At 44.0% G+C, this 12,255-nt stretch overlaps 1 non-coding gene across 1 annotated transcript; it reads left to right on the forward strand.

Annotated features, from left to right (window-relative positions):
• The first annotated feature begins 8,341 nt into the window (after nucleotides 1-8,341).
• LOC145400313 (5S ribosomal RNA) lies at nucleotides 8,342-8,460 on the forward strand. The gene has a single exon (XR_013897420.1). It is a non-coding gene; the product is annotated as a 5S ribosomal RNA (ribosomal RNA).
• Nucleotides 8,461-12,255: the final 3,795 nt, after the last annotated feature.

Genomic DNA, 12,255 nt, shown 5'->3' on the forward strand with positions numbered 1-12,255 from the left:
AGGTGGAGAGATGCAAATGTGGCGTCCATTCAGGAACCAAAACTTCTACACATTTACCCACGCCGGACTGCGGCGAAGTCCTGTCCACCACAAGGGAACAGTGCTTTACTTCAAAAGATAATTCTGAAGGAGGCGATTGCTTGCCTGCTGTTTATGGGTCTGCTCGACCAGATACCGAGGTTACTCTACTGCTATTACTAGGCCTACAACCAACAGATTTTTCATTGTGCTTCTGACAGACAGACAAATAAACCAACCTCAAAACATAACCTCCTTGGAGGAGATAATAACCACATTGCAACACTGGCCTACGCTAACTATAAGATGTAGGAGGTTGAGGTTGGCCTACCGTTGTCTAGAATATCTGAGGGTAACGGTAGGTATCATGCCAATATCGCTGGTGGGATTCCTCGATCCACAAACTCCCAGTAACTTCCCAGGGATTTTACCCTCTGCAAAATACACGTTACTTTCACCCCAACTGGAACCCAAGACAATAAGACCAATAGCTCGATTAAAACTGTATAAATTCCTCTTTCCCCACACCATGTACTGTGTGTAAGGGATACTTGCTGGCACAAAATGTAATCCTGTTGGTGTCAGCGTGAGTGTGATCATATCGGTAGGTATTTACAGAAATGTGTTACTGGTTAATCCTGAAAATATAACGATGTAAACATAAGTGTGCAATCATATGAGCAGATATTTACAGGAATGTGTATGATTAATCTTGAAAAAAAAAAAAGAATTAAAAATACGGAGGCGTGAGCTGAATATGTTCCTGTGAATGAATACGTGATCGGAAGGAACGTGAGCTGGTTGTGGGACAGAATTTAAAAGAGAAGCGTAAGTGTGGACTGGAAGGAGTGGGCGTGAAGAGAGAGGGAATCTTATTTCGAACTGAATGGAAAGACAGGAATCAAATAAAATGGCTGAGGCTGGGTGGTGTAATTTGGTTTGAAATTTGTGTGGAAGTGGTTGGTGGTTGGTACGCTGGTGGTAGTAGTGGTTCTTTATGTTTGTTAGTGGTTGTTTGGTGGTAATGCTGGTAGTTGTGGTACTGATGGACGATAGTTATTGCACTGACTAGGGTAGAAAGACAACAGTGGTAGGTCTGCAAGTCTAACAGTGGCTGCTTTGTGTTAAGGACGGCAGCTATGATAGGTACGGTAGTTATTGCATCGATTAAGGTACTATGATAGTAGTACCTTAAGGAACTAGTGATAGCAGTGTTTGGAAATGGTGAGATATAACGAAAAAGAAAAAAAGTATGAATTTCAGTTGCGGGTCCTCTTTAACTGTTATCAGGCTTCACCTTCTCCTCCTCCTCCTCAGCATCTACTGACCTCACTCTTGTTACAGGCTTATCATCTACATAAGCGCTGCAGTATTGTTAGGCTAGAAGGGACTCTAACACCTCTTCATCAGAAATATATTTTGCATTTTGTACGTTGTCAATAGCAGATTTAGAATAGACATCACTGTATGCACACAAATGACGAGAACATTATTGTACAGTTCCCTATGCTGAAACAGACTAGTAAAGAAGAGATGCAAGTCAAGCATACGGCCATAACCCTTCTAATGAACTAATACTCCCGCCAGCCTCTCATAGCCTCATCCCCTCACGCTGCTCTCACTTTAATCCCTACTGACCCCAGAATCACACTCTGCTTTATGCTCTGAGCCCACCTGTGGCCCGCCAGATGCCCCTCCACAGTGATATGTAGGGCCTCTGTGTCGCCTCCATCACCCGGGCCTTACACTTCACTCGTCAGGTGCCCTTCCATAGCGGTGTGCAGGGCGTCTGAGTTAACCCCAACACCCCAGCTTCACACCTCACCCGCCGGCCATGAGTCACTCCAGCAAGTTGCATATTCTGCCCTGCCACCCCAAGCACAGACAATTTATGACGCCATAAACACAGAACTTCACCTGACTTGGTATTGAGGGAAACGGCTGCTGAAGTTAGTCCAGCGCCAGATATTCTCTTAGTTATTATGAGATTTAAAAGTTTATCTCGTACAACAGGATTTTTTTTTGTTACTTTGTTGTAACTGATGTCGAGTATCTAAGTACCAAACTGACAAATATAAATGCATTTGCTTTGCGATTACTACCATTTTGGTGTTACTGAGTTGAATATTATACACCCTTAACTGGTGAAGGTATAGCATCAACATACTGGATATATGGCGTATCGTACGTGCCGCATTTGCACAACAGACCCAAACAACAAAACACACAATGGAGCTACACCGCAAATGCCACACCCTGACGCAGACACATCAACAATACGCGGAACCTATGAGACGACCTCACAGGGGGAATTGTTTTCTCTTGGTCGTCGGGTCTGCTCGGCCAGACAGACCGAGTTAAAGCAACATGTATCAACGCAATGGATCATTAACACACAACAAAAATGACCCCAAAGCTTACGCTAAACAAGTATGCCAAGATGTAAAATGTCGCAAGGAAAATTATACTACTCCTCAAAGGTTTGGGTAACACAAGCGCTACCCTTGGCAACTGGACGCCCCCGTATATCCTACTGTTAAACAAAGCAGTGCCTTTGCACAAAAAAAAAATAAAATAAAATAAAAATAAAATAAACAAAAAGGCACATCTCAATATGGAAGCTCAATGTAAATGTACAGATATATCGCTGCCTGTTCCATATGTACACTGATTCACAAACATATTTTTCATCATTCACTTTTACTTCTGGCGTGATCCATGAGTCCATGTTTTATTTACACGTAACAAGGCTGGCCATCATATGCACATGACAAATACCTGTGCTCAGTTACCATATCGCATCATCATTTCCAATCTTCTCGCCTGCAGAATTTGTCACGGTTTTTCTGCATGTTCCTGTTTTTATTTTTTGAGTACCCTGCTGTCCTCTGATATTCGTACCAAAACTTAACGATATAGCACAGATTGAAATGGAAGTTTCTAAAAAAATGACCCCTGTTGTTATTTTCCTATTTCTGGTCGCCCATTTTACTTTTGTGCGTTATATTCAAAGGGCCTTCATTTTTGTGCAAGTTCATAGAATTGTCAACTACCACTAACTACACTGAAAAAAAAAAAAGTGGGTACATATCCACTGTTGCGATGTGTTCACCTCTAACCTTCACACCGTCCCCTTTACCTATGCTCCTAATTCCAAGTATTGCGAGCCACACGTTTTACACCTCAAACTGTTAATGAGTATACTAAACAATTATCTCATACAATGTTTATTGCTTCAGATATACTCCAATGCATCAACTTCGACAGCTCGAGAAATTGTCTACAATGAAATATGTTATGCCTCTGTGTTTGTGGAAATGGGGAAAGAGTGAAATTGCTGAGTAATCCTGCTACTGTTGAGAAAAAATGCATTGTGTGGATGGGTGGATATGTTGGTAGGTGGGCGGGTGGGTACTGTGTGGGGTGGAAAGCGGGCAGGCGGGTGGGTGTGGGTCTGGTCCTTCCCATGAGATGTCAGACTGTGTATGTGGCATGATACAGAATACATGGCATATAAAAACAGGCATAAATTTTGTACGTACCATAATGCAAAGGACAGTAGGCAGTCTCCACTGGTCCCTTTTATCAAGTGCTTCTAAAGACAACCAGAACACCGTGGAGTAATCATTAACACACCACACAGCTCCGTTTCTAAATCACACATCACGCCAGGATTTCATCCAAATGAACCAGAAATCGCTAAGTAACTGTTCTGAACCAATGTCATTTTGGCGTTCATGTTACTTCCACTCTAACGTGGTAAACACACACTCGCTCTTAAGTCACCAAAGTCATTCATTTGCATAACTGAGGCTCAGACGTTTCCCTCAGGAGTTAAGGATACATACAAACTAGTACTGAAGTCACTACTTTATATCGTTAAGACTCATGTTAATCACATGTTTTACACGGTATGTCAACACTAGTAATGAAGTCGCAGTCTTGTGTCACTGTGACGGTCTTGTAGCTTCCATTTTCACATGATAAACACACGCTGGTCCTTCTCTTTGTACCACCGAAGTGTTCAGAGTGTTCTCACTGTCACAAGCTTTAGGTCTCTCCGAGTCGATATGGTCTCGATATCGTATTACTTTACCACAGCATCGAATTCTTGAGTTCTTAAAAGCTTATAAGCGGTCATTTTCATTATCTGACTAGTTCAAGCGCATACATAAACACGGGAAAAACACAGTATTCAAAATCCTGTGTCATGGCTGAGTACAGTACCATTTTTCTCATCTTCACTCACTTGCCTCGTAAAGACAACCATGAAACTTGGACTGTTCTAGTTTGCTTTAATACACAAATCAAATCTGGAAGTCGTCGTAATGGAGCCTGAAGTCACTGTTTTATCATAAACACACATGTAGCTCTTACCATCACAAGATAAAATCAATGAAATCGGTGTTTCAATATTAAGGCGCTGATACATTCGCACTTAAGTCACTGTTCGGCAGCGTTTAAGTATTCGTTTCTCACACTAATACAAGATAAACACACACTCGTTCGTCACTGAAATAAGTTTTTTTTTTTTTTTTTTTATCATTACGACGTTTATATTGCGTTAAACACTTTCGCCAAGGAATCCCTGTTTACATCATCAAGGCACGCATGTTCCTCTTATTATCACAAGGTAAACATACAGTCATCATGGTCACTGAATTCACTGTTTTGTATCGTCGGGGCGCTCATCTCAGTGGCATGTGGTAGACTGTTATACGCAGTAACGCAATTAAAGTGCCGCGTAAGATGCTCGCCCAACAGTTCGAACCTCTAAATGTAAGATAAATACTAGCGAGGCAGTTGCTAAACGCATGCATCTGGTGTGTGCGTGTGTGTGTGGCAGGAGGTCGGAGGGTTAGGAAAGCATGTGGCTCATATTCCCCTCCCCCCTCCTCCTCCTCCACCTTCCTCCCCTCCCAAAAAAATACCCCCCCTTCCTCCTCCTCCTTCACCTCCCTCCTCTCCCTACACCTCTCACACACAGTTGCCACAGGGATACTTCGTCTGTGGTTGCCATAGAGGTGAGTGTCTGGCTACTGTTTCGATGTCGCTTGGTTCACATTCAGTGGTTCGATTGGGTGGACGAGTGTGTAAACTGGAACTTCCCTCGAGTGCATAGTCACTCATAAAAGACATTACATCCCCTGCACGAGAGTCCTTGCAGTAACTCGTGACATTATGGTTTGGCAACAGTGCACCTGACGTCAGGAATAGGGGTGCAGACTGGCTTCGGGAGGGGGTGGGGGGATGCAGTGGAGTTGATCTGCACGAAACACTGCTTCGCGCCATATTTCGAATCAAGCACATATTCGAGTTCTGTAAAATACCTTCACAGTCATACACCAACGATGTATCCTCCAGCGACCACACGTTCCCGCTCCTACAGTATTTATGTGCTAAATACCCAACACGATAAGGCGATCATCGTCTCACTTAATATGATTCGCATTACGGTATATATTGTCTCTCGAACGCAGTAATTGTCGCGAATCGATGCTCAAGCTTCGGAATTACCGGTGTTCATTCATACCGTCGCCTCATCAGCAGCAGATACGAAGCTTGAGGAAGTCAGCCTAGCCAACCAACCACGTGTATGTAACTGTGATAGATACCCCTCCATCTCTCTCTCTCTCTCTCTCTCTCTCTCTCTCTCTGCGCGGAAGGAGGGGGTGAACTCCCTGAGTCTCTTGCTAATGGAAAAAAATATATACATTGGTGAGTGGATGGACATGTGGGCTGGTGGGTAGTGGGTAGTTAGGGAGGAAATCAGGTCCTTTGGAGAATAGGGCTATGGAATAAGCGGGTCCAGAGTGGGGATACAGCCATGTGGGAAAATAGGTCTGTGATGATATAGGTCCTTGAAAGAAGTAGGTCCCATTGCGAACGTAGGTCCAATGGGTAAAAATAAGGCCGTGAGGGAAATTTATCGATGACGGAAAACAGGTGCTTCCGCGTGGGGAGGAAACAGGTCTATGTCGCAAGCAGGTCAAGTGATGAATTATGTCCATGGGGAAAAACAGGTCCAGTCAAGAGAAAGAGATCCATGTGGGAAAGTAGAGCCTGGGGGAAAATAAATCCACGGGAAAAATAAGCACGTGATGACAATAAGTGCACGAGTAAAAATCGGTTCGTGAAATATAGGTTCATGGTGAAAATAGACCATGGGGGATTATACTGTACGTTCAAGGAGGAATTCCCTACAGGTCCACGAAGAAAAATAGATCTGTATGGAACAGGACCACAGGGGAAAATTAGCAGATGAGGTGTTGATCACAGAAGGGCGTAGCAGGAGACGGAGTTATGCGCTTGGTCTTCTATATTTTGCTTGGAGCTTCCTGTGGTTGGATAGTGGCGTGTGCGTCTACCACGTCCCCTGACCTGGGTTCAATCCCTTACGGAGACAAATATTTAAGAAGGAGCACTATTTCACACGTTCCTATCATTTCGAGTTTCCCTTGACGACGTGCAGTATACAGGCTCCCTCGCACACCAACACAGCCACCACAACACAATATGCATAGGCACTTCTCACCAATGAAGAAAGTTCAATCGGGGAAAGCCCCAGGAATTGATGGAGTGTGTGGTGAAATGCTGAAGTATGGGGGAGAGATAGAAGTAGAATGGATATGGAAAATGTGCAGATTGGCCTGGGAGGAAGGTAGAGTCCCGGAGGATTGGAAGTCAGGTATAATTATTCCCTTGTACAAAGGAAAAGGGGAAAAAGAAGTGTGTGGTAATCATAGGGGCATCTGTCTTAGTATAATAGGAAAAGTGTATGGTAGGATACTTATTGACAGAGTTAGAGAAAGAACAGAGAAATTAGTTGGAGAAGAACAGGGAGGATTTAGGAAGGGAAGAGGTTGTGTAGATCAGATACTCATTCTTAGATCTTTAGTGGAAAAGTTTCTAGAGCAGGGAAAGAAATTGTATGCGGCTTTCATGGATTTGGAGAAAGCATATGACAGGGTGGATAGACAAGGATTGTGGAAAGTATTAAGAATATATGGAGTAGATGGGAAGTTGTTGAATGCTGTGAAGAGTATGTATGATGGTGCTAAGGCTGCAGTGCGTGTGGATGGTGAACTGAGTGAATTTTTCTCTTTGAAGGTTGGGTTGAAACAGGGATGTGTCATGTTTCCATGGTTGTTCAATCTGTACATGGATTGGGTAATAAAAGAGGTACAAGGTAGGGTAGTGGATGTTGGAGTGGCCCTGGTGAGAGAGGATAGTGTTTGGAAACTCCCTGTACTGTTGTTTGCGGATGATACTGTGTTGTTGAGTGAAGACGAAGGTGAGCTGCAGGGCTTGGTGGATGAGTTTGGGAGAGAGTGTAAGAAACGGAGGTGAATGTAGGGAAGAGTAAAGTGATGGTCTTTGAGAGAGGTGAAGTCAGTGAATGTACAGCGAGGTTGGATGGTGAGGAATTGGAAAATGTGAGTACGTTTAAGTACTTAGGTAGTGTGATGAGTAAGGATGGAGTTTTGGAGGGTGAAGTGCTTGAAAGGGTACAGCAGGGAAGAAAGGTTGCTGGTTCCCTGAAAGCAGTGATAAGAAGCAGGGAAGTGAGCATGGAAGTGAAAAAGTTACTACATGACAGTATTGTGATACCAACTCTAACGTATGGAAGTGAAGCTTGGACGTTGCTGGAAGGACGCAAGTCAAGAGTGAGAGCAGTGGAAATGAGTTATTTAAGAGGAGCCTGTGGAGTCACATGGAGAAACAAGCTGACAAATGAGGATATAAAGGAGCGTTGTGGTATGGATGTGGATGTGATAGGAAGCGTTAGGAGGAATACACTGAGGTGGTTTGGCCATGTGGAGAGGATGGAGGGTGAAAGACTGACGAGGAAAGTGTATGTGAGTGAGGTGGAGGAGGGAAGAGGGAGGAGGAGGCCGAGGATGAGATGGAGGGATGGGGTGGAGAGGTATATGAGAGAGGGGGGTGTGAGTTGGGAGCGGTGCAGTGAAATGGCGGGGGACAGGGCGACGTGGAGGCGATTTGTTTGTGGCCACCCCGAACAGGATTGAGGCGTCTGGCAATATATAGATAGATAGATAGACTTTTCACCCTACTGAATATTCCGAAATCTATTAACACTTCTATCCACTGGTGAAGCACTGGGTGGGGCGTAACACTTCTCCAGCGTCAGAATGTGATGTTTCTCGGGTCTTTCATAACAATTCAAACATGGCTGGAACGTGCATAGTAGAGCTGTCCGCCAGTGTCAGACTCGTGTAGGCCATACGTTACAGGTATAATTATTCACTTGGTAAGCTTCTGTACTCACGCAGTTGCAAGCGCTGGTTCGAATCCTTTTATGGCCAATGGCCATACCACGTTCAGTGCACCGCTTCCCGTCCGATCACCGAAGTTAAGCAACGTTGGGTCTGGTTAGTACTTGGATGGGTGACCGCCTGGGAACACCAGATGCTGTTGGCATCCCTACGTGTCAAGTGGGGTTGGTGGAGGATTAGTGCCCCTCCCTGTAAAATAATTAACTCTAAGCCCTTGGCCACCCCGTTTGGGATACATGGCGTCTGGCAATGAATGAATGAATATTCAGCAGCAATGGAAGAAAAACACTTTCGCTTTTCTAAAAAAAAAAAACTCTTTCTGACAAAGCAAGAAGAACAAGCTTATCTTACACAAGAGGAAATGAAAACCTCTTTGCTATCTCAGTGACATTTCCTCTCTGCTATCTCTCTTCACTGCTCAGAAAAGAATAACACGTGTATTTCATTTATGACACTCAAGCCCTCATATGTGAGTATTTCTATTATTGCACCTTCAGGTCTCATCTGATGGTAGGCGGAATAGGTGACATTATTTTCTCCAGTTCATATTTTTCCCCACACTTTATATTTTCTATTATTTCTAAAAATATGCGCATGATTTGTTGAATATACCATGCATTAGGTATCTGCATTTTTCGTTAGGAGCAATTTCCTTTCTGAGTTCCATGAGACTGATGTGAGACTGTTTCACTGCTTCATACTCATCCAGCCTAGTTGGCCTGTGAAGTGTTGCCTTGATAGTTGTTGTTGAGTAGCAGTAAACCACAATGCCTATATTCATTCGACTATTATTTATTCAGGGCTGTTATTAAAGAGCTTAAAGAGAACTCAGAATATTATTTAAAAAACGGTTCATTTTTTAGCCATTTGTGTCATAATTGATATACAAACGTTATCAGGGAAACCATTTTACCACTACCTGGTTTATACTTTGCTATTTCGTCCACGGTTAATGTGATCCAAATTCTCGCTCCAACTCCCACACACACACCAGCTCATTATGACTTTCCCGGCAGCGTACGATCCCTGTTGTTGTGCCGCCAGTACCCTTAGTTCTGTCATTCGATTCCAGCGCGCGCGCACACACACACACACACACACACACACACACACACACGCCAGTACCCTTAGTTCTGTCATTTGATTCCAGCACGCGCGCACACACACACACACACACACACACACACACGCACGCACGCACACACAAACGCGCGCGCGCACACACACACACACACACACACACACACACACACACACAAAGCCCCGCTCTCGCTTTATGAACATGGGTATAAAAAAACAGTCGTTGGATGGCGCAAGAAAAATGGCATCATTACAATAAACAGGTTTATGGTTATAGCTGTATCACACAGCTGAGAGAGTAAAAAATGTCAGACTAGTTATTTGAGGCTTACAAGTGCTCTGAATAAACCTGAATAAACTGTTCTGCTCGGGACAAAATATAACAAGGTCTGTACCGTACACTTTTAAGCTTCAGGGATTCTCCCGCTTCCCCTTTCTCTCCCCTCTCACTCGAATCAATATTAAATTTTTTTCCTATTCACTTTTCTCTTTTTCTTTCTGTATTTTCTATTTTGTTCCGCAGCTGACTGACAGAGATTTACGCCCCTCTTTCCTGTAACTCCACATTCAGGATAGACTCGTAACTGAAAGACGGGGATGCCTCGATACTTTACCCGAACACTTTACTAGTCAAATAAATATATAAATAAATATATATATATATATATATATATATATATATATATATATATATATATATATATATATATATAATTTGGTTTTACGCCAGGTATCCCCGATGGGCTAAGGCGTTGCCCCTGGGTAGAGGACTTTGAATTGGAGCGTGTAGCATTTTATGACCGGATGCCCTTCCTGATGTCTACCAATGACCCTTATATATATATATATATATTGTTACGGTAGCGCCAGCCCGGGGCTATTACAAAAAGACAACAAGTCAGCCTTAGATGATCGGCCTCCACTGCGTTGCGAAAATAACGCAGACCCCGGCACTGACACTCCGCAAACTAGAGAAAAACTGCGCAACGGAAGAATACTTACTTAAGAACGCAACACTCTGTACTTTGATAGCAAACGGAACAGCCTACCTATAGATCTAGCCTACTATCGCCACTACCGGAAGTAATACCGCCCGAGACAGTATACAGGAACACCTCCCACTTACTTCCGGTGGTGACGACTTTCTACTTAACCCGTGTCCAAGGGGGAACGCAGTTAATAGCTCACGATGGTTCTCACTAGCCTTGAGCAAAGAGATGGGATTAACTGTGTAGGGGTTAGGGGGGGGTGTGTGTATGTACGTGTGTTGGGGAACGTTAACAAAGGCAGCGAGAAGACCACGGTGAGCCAAACTGGCCCTCCAAAGACAACACGGTTACAAAAACAAAATAACTACTTCCCTCAGTCAGCAACAAAAGAATAAAAATAAACTTAAATGAAAACGCCAGCTCGGCATAAAAATGACTGGGGAGAGAGAGAGTGTGCACACACGCACGATACGGAAGCTAGCTGGGAAGAGACTGGCCTACTGCTAGGCTCGTGTTCAGCCAAGCGCGAACGCATGAATCAAATTAATTAATAAGAACTTAAATTCGTGCCCCTCTCTCTCTACAATAAATTGGTACTTCTAATGCAAGCAAAACATCATTAAATATACTAGTAGCTCACATAAGACAATCAAAATAATCAAATGCATTCTCAGCATGGTATTAAATAAAATTGCCCTCAGTGGCAGGAACGAAAGAAACAAAAGAACTTGTAGCACTCGCTAATTTAAACTCCGCGAATGACACGGATACATACTGCATAATCCCCCTAGCCCAGCTGCAACGGCTGCATCCGTGGGAACGGAAAGGCGGACAGCGTAACACGCCCTTCCCCAAGGGAAAATTTTGAGCCCTGGATCAAAATTTTCGAATCAAGACCCTGACCCCTCCCTGGATAAACAATCAGCAATTACGTTATCTGTCCCTTTAATATGCCTAACTTCTAAATTGTACTCTTGCAAAAGCAAACTCCAGCGGGTCAAACGCTGGTTCTTAAATTTAAACTTGTTCAAAAACTGCAGGGGATGATGGTCTGAATAAATCTTGATCACAGGGCCAAAAGGGGGCAGGTAGACAGCAAAGTGTTGTAGGGCCAGGATAATCGCTAATAACTCCTGCTCTATGACAGAGTAGTTCTTCTGGGCTCTATTAAACTTCTTTGAGAAGTATGAAATGGGATGTTCAACCTGGCCCTCATCCGGCTGCATCAACACTGCTCCTACCCCTACTCGGCTAGCATCAACTGCCAGCACAAAAGATTTGTCAAAATCTGGTGCACGCAATATAGGGTGGTGGCACAGCAGAGACTTAACAGTGGTAAAAGCTTGCTCACACTCGGCTGTCCACTGCCACTTCTTATCCTTGCGCAATAAGTCAGTAAGAGGGGCAAGCACTGTGGAGTAATTCCCAATAAATCTTCGGTAATAGCCGATCATGCCCAAAAATCGCTGGAGGGCACGGCGACACTGGGGTGCTGCAAAGTTGGAAATGGCATCCACCTTAGCCCGAGGTGGAGCCACTTGCCCATGTCCCACAACAAATCCAAGGTACTGGACCTTAGCACGTACGAACTCGCACTTGTCCAAGTTGACTACTAAGCCAGCTTCCTCCAACCGCTTAATGAGCATTTCCACATGATCAAGGTGCTCCTCCCACTTGGTGTCATACACAATGACATCATCGATGTAAACGACACAATTAGGTATGCCATCCACCACTTTATCCATAAGCCTCTGGAAAGTGGCTGGAGCATTCTTCAATCCATAAGGCATCACCTGGCACTGATATACTGCACCACTGACAACAAAGCTAGCCACTTGTTTAGCCCGTTCCGTCAGCGGGACCTGCCAGTA

This window comes from Coenobita brevimanus, chromosome 51, assembly GCF_032717465.1.
Source record: "Coenobita brevimanus isolate Jiangsu-jjx chromosome 51, ASM3271746v2, whole genome shotgun sequence".
Taxonomy (NCBI): domain Eukaryota; kingdom Metazoa; phylum Arthropoda; class Malacostraca; order Decapoda; family Coenobitidae; genus Coenobita; species Coenobita brevimanus.